We start from the raw sequence: 7,500 nt of genomic DNA on the forward strand, positions 1-7,500 counted from the left end.
CTGCTATTCCTTCTATCTGTTTCCATGCCTGAATTATCATGTAGCGTTCTCTTCTCCTTTCTAGACTATATAATTTTAAGGATTGTAGTCTTTCCCAGTAGTCAAGGTCTTTAACTTCTTCTATTCTAGCTGTAAAGGACCTCTGTACACTCTCTATTTGTGCAATATCCTTTTGATAGTGTGGGTACCATATCATATTGCAATATTCAAGTGGACTACGAACATATGTTTTATAAAGCATAATCATGTGTTCAGCTTTTCTTGTTTTGAAGTGCCGTAACAACATCCCATTTTTGCTTTACATTTTGCCAACAGAATTGCTATTTGATCATTGCATAACATGTTCCTATTCATCATCACACCAAGGTCTTTAACTGCTTCCTTATTTGTGATTGTCTCATTATTAGGTCCCCTATATGCATATAGCTTTCTTTCTCTGTCTCCATAATTTATTGATTCAAATTTATCAGAGTTAAATACCATCCTATTTACCTCTGCCCAATCATATACTTTGTTAAGGTCTCTTTGTAGAGCGTTCCTATCTTCATCACAAGTAATTTCTCTACTTATTCTTGTGTCATCTGCGAAACTACTCACTACCGAATCCTTAACATTACTGTCTATGTCTTCAATCATAATAACAAACAGTATTGCAGCTAACACCGTACCTTGCGGCACACCGGATATTACCTTGGCTTCATCCGATTTCTCGTCGTTTGCAATAACTATCTGTTTTTCTGTTGTGTAAAAATTCTTTTAACCATCTTCCTACTTTATCCACGATATTGTGTTTTCTAATTTTCTTCACTAATATATTATGGTCTACTTTGTCAAAAGCTTTTGCAAAGTCTAAATAAACCACATCTGTTTCATTTCCGCTTTTCATATTTTTGAATATGTTCTCACGGTGGACTAACAGTTGGGTTTGTGTACTTTTTCCGGGTACGAAACCATGTTGTCCTTTATTAAACAAATTATTTTTATTAATGTTTCATAATATTTTTCTTCATTACCCTTTCATATACTTTCATAATATGTGATGTTAGACTCACAGGCCTATAATTACTTGCCTCTAGTCTTGATCCACTTTTGAAAGTAGGGGTAATATATGCTAATTTGTGCTCATCATAAATCTTGCCTGTATCTACACTTTGTCTTAATAATATTGCAAGTGGCTTTGCGATAGAATGAACTACTTTCTTTAACAAAATATCAGGCACTCCATCCGGCCCTGCAGCAGCTCCATTTTTAATTTCATTAATAGCCTGCACAATATCAGCTTCATTAATATCTATGTCAGCTAAATATTCACTATTTTCATCCCTTACTTCTATATCATTATCTCATTAATCTATTCTAGGGGTGAATTATTATTCTATATCATATCTTCATTATCTATTCTAGGGGTGAATTCTCTCTTATATCGTTCTGCCAATATGTTGCAAATTTCCTTTTTTTCATTCGTTAATCTCCCTTCAATTCTTAGAGGGCCTATTTCTATTCTTCTTTTATTCATCTTCTTCGCATATGAGTATAATAGTTTGGGATTTTGCTTGATATTTAATAGTTTTTTCTTCCAAGTCCCGTTTTTCATTTTCTTTTGATTGTATAATCTTTTGTTCTGCATTTTCTATCTTACTTTTTAGTTCTATAACTTTCCATGCATTTTTTTCTTTTGCAAGACCTTTTTTCCACTTTCTGATTTTCTGGAACAAGATCCTTCTGTCTCTTGGTATGCATGACTGATGTTTACTTTTCTTCTTCGGTATATATTTATCCACTATTTTCTCTAATATTTTATATAATATCTCCGTATTTACCTTTATGTCATCACTTACGAAAATGTTATCCCAATCTTTGTTTAATTCTTCATTTATTTCTGACCATTTTATATTTTTACTGTAGAAGTTGTATTTTCCATATCCTTCCCACTTTTTCATTTCTTGCTTATCTCTGTTTTCACTTGCTTTGGAATGGACTGTTAATTCTATGACATTATGGTCTGAAATACTCGCATTATAAACTATTATTTCTTTAACATAATTCATCTCGTTCACAAATACTATAGGTCTAAAGTATTTTCCTTTCTTGTTGGCAGGTGATTTATTTGTTGAATGTTGTATTCTAGTAGCATATCTAATAGCTTTTCGAATTGCCTCTTATCTTCTGCACTACTATTACTCTCTTTTTTATATGTATAAGTACATCCACAATCTCCTATTCGTTCTTTCCAGTCTACGAAAGGAAAGTTGAAGTCTCCAGATAGGAGAATAGTCCAGTCCTTGTGATTTCTACATATATCATCCAATTTTTCTATTATTAAGTCAAACTCTTTAGTATTAGGAGGTCTATATATTACTATGTTCATTAATTTTTCAGATTCAAATTCTACCGCTATTAGTTCACATTCTGAGTTACTACATTTCTCATATATTTTTCTTTGTTTTTTGTCTTTCCCATATATTGCGGTTCCCCCTTGATTCCTATTTTTTCTATCTGATCTATAAGTTTGGAACCCTTTTATTTGATCATCATTCCCAGTCTCTTGGGAATACCAGGTTTCACTTATATTCATTATATCTATTTTCTTTTCAATTTGGGTTAGTTCTTCTAAGTACTCTATTTTTCTTTTTGAGTTACTCGTAACTAAACCCTGCGCATTCATCACTATGATGGTTTGCGTGTTTTCTCCTTCATTTAATATTGGTAATAATAAGGATTTTTTCCCATGTCTCTTTCCTGTTCTGGTATGTTGTTCTTTTTTCATTTCCAGAAATTCTGACATTAAAAAATCCAACTTTTCCATAATATTTGTTCTTCCTTCATCATAATTATTCATTTTGTGTCTGAATCTGAGAGAGAGAGAGGAGAGAGAGAGAGAGAAGAGAGAGAGAGAGAGAGAGAGAGAGAAGTGTCTCGGTCAGACGAATTTTCTTGCGGCCGTTTTTGCCATCAAGGAACGACGAGTAAAGGGTACGTGACAATCGACTTAACTGAATTGGCAACAACGAGGTACCACGTGCGTGAAAATGTCACTGAAACTTCGTGAGAGTCCTTTATTTACTCGAGTTGTTGTCGTCGTGGTGTTAAGTATAAAGGTTATGTGGTATACACACACACACACATATATATATATATATATATATATATATATATATATATATATATATACATATATATATATATATATATATATATATATATATATATATATATATATATATATATATATAAAACTACCCATATAGACATGTCATAATTCAAACAGAAATATTCATTTCATCTCTGATTTGTCAGTTTTATTCGGGTTTATTGCCAAATGAAAGTCAACATTTATATATATATATATATATATATATATATATATATATATATATAAATGTTGACTTTCATTTGGCAATAAACCCGAATAAAACTGACAAATCAGAGATGAAATGAATATTTCTGTTATTATATATATATATATATATATATATATATATATATATATATATGTATATGTATATGTATGTATGTATATATAAAACGACCTCAATTTACGTGCACTTTCTGAGATCTTACAAGGATGAAAAAAAAAGCTTTCATTTGAGTATCGTAAGGTTATGCCTCAATATTTAGAAGTCTGTTTCTCTAGTTACCGCGTATCTTTGAAATTAAAATCCCGTCAAAATCATGAATGAAGAACCTACGTACGTCTAAAAAAAACATTTACGTATTGCTGCCATACTTCTGAAAATTCGAATTAATTTTGCGATCAATATGACCTAATGAAAACCATTCATTGATTTTTATTTTTTTTCATTTCACTGATTAGCTTCGAGACCTTTCATTTTCCCAGGTTTTTAAGACCGCGAGCACACAAATCGGTCTTCGGGGGTGGTCAATTATAAGAGCACCACTATAATCTGGGAAATTACAAAGAAGTCTAATTAGTAAGACTTATTCTAAAGCGAAAAAAAATTATATTGCTTGAACCGAATCACAAGATTTACTTAAGAGGCGAACTTACGATTCTAGGCAATTTAAGAAAAAGAAAGTCGCGCTTAAATTTCTAAGAGATTGAAGATAATTGATATGGCTGCAAAATGTTTGTACAGCTTTGGTTTGCAAAGAGCACTACTGATGCCTGGCTAAGACCTTCCCAAATGGCAACGGACTCGGTGTTAAAGACAATGACAATTGCCGAATTACACTTGGAGGAACCCGGTAATCTATCTCTCCCCCTCTTATGTCATGACAATCAAAAGTTTATTATGACAGGTTTTTTGATATGCCTTTTCTTTATTTCCATTTGGTTGTTGTTCAAATTGATTAAGTTCACCTTTTTTTAAGTTTGGTATTTTTTGCTATGAACTTCAATGATTCAAAAGTTAATTTCTTTTAATTATAACACTGTAGAGAAGCTTTTATATGATTTTTTTTTACTGACTTTTTAGAAATGCATGATTAGTTTTCATGCTATATTTCTGACTGACATTTCAGTTACGCGTAAATATATCTGCATGACAATCATATATATGAAAAGATTAGGTTAAATCCATTTCGAATAATAATAGTTATAAAGGTTTCGAGAAAAAATAACTGGACCGTCAGTTTGGCAAACGTTTTCCAGCGACGGCCCTCACGCCCAGGTGCGTAATTGTTGCAGAGCTTGAATTTATTCTGCGTCATGTAAATTTATGCTAATACTGGCGTCGCTATGGATTACCGCATAGTATTCGTGTGAGTAATTTTGTTTCATTCAAGAATTCCTTCGCAAGGGATCTCGCTCCTCGTTGGCCAGGTCTTCCGTGAACTATGACGTCACGGATTTGACTACGCGGGGGAGGGAACGACAGCCAATCAGGAGAGTCCCCATCGCTGCCACACGAACGGTCAATGCGGAATGTTTCGTTCGGCTTGGGAGTTTTCGCATGCAAATCGATAGTTTTCGGAATTGTTGCTTAATTCAAATGCCGCAGGTAAGTGTTTTTGTTTATGAAGTATAAATATCGAGGCATTTCAAATTCATCTGACTTGTTTTTAAGGGATACACTTCTAAAGATGAAACATTTTGAATCCCGGACGATACTCAAAGAAAAATATCGCCTGAATTGGTAACGTGCTTCAGGTAGGCACACAGCCCAAGTATAAGTTGACGGTGGGGAGCGCAGACCCCCTAACTCGTGGCAGCCACCCAACAGGTGGAGATCAAGGAAAAAGAGAGAGAGAGCTAGAGAGCGTGAGCGTGAGCGAGCGAGCGAGAGAGAGAGAGAAAGAAAGAAAGAAAGCAAGTAGCGCGCGCGAGAGATAAAGTTTCGTTTCAAAACTTGTCCGAGAGAGAGAGAGAGAGAGAGAAGGGACGTCCCCTGGAAAATTTCGCTGCTCCGTTTTCTGGAAAGGTGGTGGTGGTGTCTCTCGCCGTCGGTTTGTTATTATTTGTTCAGTTCCAGCGCTGGCAGGAGGCAGGTTGGAACCAGCAGGAGAAGCAGCAAATAACAACAGGACTTTGTAGTAGAACAACAACCCGAGGGAGAGAGAAGAGATTTTTGGGGGGCACAAACGAATAATAAAAAACAAACGCAGGGGGAAAGTAAGAAACATAACGTAGGAGAGAACACGAAAATAAACATCTCGGTTTTACAATAATAATCCATCAAGTGAAAATCTTAAACAAAAAAAAATCTTTAAAAAAAAGGAGTTTTGAATCAGACATCCCGGTGTCGTTCGTAACACGAATATTCCTTGAAATTCATCGACTACCTGACCCCTCCCCCACACAAACCTCCAGTTCTGAGTTATACCTTGAGGATGAGCCGTCGAGGATGAATTGCAGTACCAGCTCAGCGACGACCATAAGTTCTTGAAAGCCACTTCGGAACGGAAGAAAAGGTAAGTGTAATCTTTCCTCACCTGTACTTTTCACTTTTGGAGGAAGCATTCATAAGTTTACAAATTCACATACATTTATAATTTTCCTTCACCGGTACTTTCTATACTTTCCCTTTTGGGGAGAGTATATATATTAAGATCTATAATTTTTAGTTAGACTTTCTCATAATTCTCCCTCATTTCCAACTATGAACGAATGTTAATATCGAATTTTTACAGAAAATTTTTTTATTTATGCGTGATCCATCGCAAAAAAGAACACCAAGAGTGAATCTGATGTCATGACCACGACGTTTCGAGTAATCGTAAATACTTTTTCCGTTTTTGCCTTCTCAACCCTCAAGTTTCTCAACTTGTTAGGTTACGTATCATTTCAACATGTTAGTTTCCATGTAACGCGTAAAAAAAGACATACAAGATTCACACAGATAGAAGAAAATCGAGCCAATGACAAGCAAGCATAATGACAATTTCAAACAATGAGTCTTTAGCAATAATGACAATTTCGAACAACGAGTCTTGAGTAAAATATGAGTCTGTCTATACCTTAACGTGAGTGTCATGTTTCACTCAGGGAGGTTTAAGGGAAGATGATGATAATCTCGTCTGGACAGCCGACCGACTTAACTTTCTCCACGATATTAGTGATTATTATAAGCCGCTTGCTCTCTCTCGAAGGGAAGAACTTACTCGATTCTTATCCAGTTACGCCATCATGTTGAGAAGAATGCGAATGAGGCATTTAAGAAGACTGGCAATTTCATTTTTTTTAATGTTCCCTTCGTTTCCCTTCTTTTATTTTTTTTTCTACTGAATTCGATCTGTGCTCTTTGTGTTGGACGTACTAAATGAATTATCTACCTAATTTTTGTGAATGTAAATGTGTATATATATATATATATATATATATATATATATATATATATAATATATATATATATATATATATATATATGTGTGTGTGTGTGTGTGTGTGTGTATGTATTCTTTGTTAATAGGAATTTACAGGACTTCAATTCCGCAAAAAAAAAAAAATAAATAAATAAATAAATAATCTTCTTTCGTCGCCATTTACGATATAATAATATAATAAACCACGAAAAAAATCTCTCACGTCAAACGCAAAAAAGGAAACCTAACTAGATAAATAAATGAATAATTGATCATTCGGGCCAACTCTCACGCCATTTCCTACTGACCACTGTCAAAGGAGATCAATTTCCTCAAGTTTCCAATCTGCCATCTTTTTTTTGAAGCCCAGCATCTATCTCCGATGAGAAAGGAGGACTCCGAGCCAAGCGTCGAGGGACGCCTGATGTATATACGAATGTCTCACCCGAACGTCTTTACACGAAGAAGCAGATGCGAATTCAGTCATATTTAATGGCCTGAGTGGCGGGGGGGTTGGGGCCTGCTAAAACGTCCAGCCCTCGATCGAAGAAAGATCGGTGACTGATGGTCAGTCGAGGGTCTCAAAGGGCAGGGTCATTTTAGACTTCTGTGAAAGAAAACCATCGAGATGGCTGTCTGTCTCTCTTCGTCCGCAATTTTTCTGTCCACCCTCGGATCTTGGAAACCGCTGAGGCTAGAGGGCTGCAATTTGGTACGTTGATCATCCACCCTCCAATC

At 35.0% G+C, this 7,500-nt stretch overlaps 2 protein-coding genes across 3 annotated transcripts in view; one reads left to right on the forward strand and one right to left on the reverse strand.

The window, feature by feature from the left end:
• LOC135212505 (syntaxin-1A-like) overlaps window positions 1–7,500 on the reverse strand; it is a 397,641-nt gene that overhangs the window by 369,820 nt on the left and 20,321 nt on the right. The window lies entirely within an intron of this gene.
• Window positions 5,168–7,500, forward strand: part of LOC135212506 (uncharacterized) — a 151,676-nt gene continuing 149,343 nt past the window's right edge. For both annotated transcript variants that reach the window (XM_064246007.1, XM_064246010.1), the window contains exon 1: window positions 5,168–5,871. The gene's annotated coding sequence lies outside the window, so the exon portion shown is untranslated. The remainder of the gene's footprint in view (window positions 5,872–7,500) is intronic.

This window comes from Macrobrachium nipponense, chromosome 41, assembly GCF_015104395.2.
Source record: "Macrobrachium nipponense isolate FS-2020 chromosome 41, ASM1510439v2, whole genome shotgun sequence".
NCBI classification, from domain to species: domain Eukaryota; kingdom Metazoa; phylum Arthropoda; class Malacostraca; order Decapoda; family Palaemonidae; genus Macrobrachium; species Macrobrachium nipponense.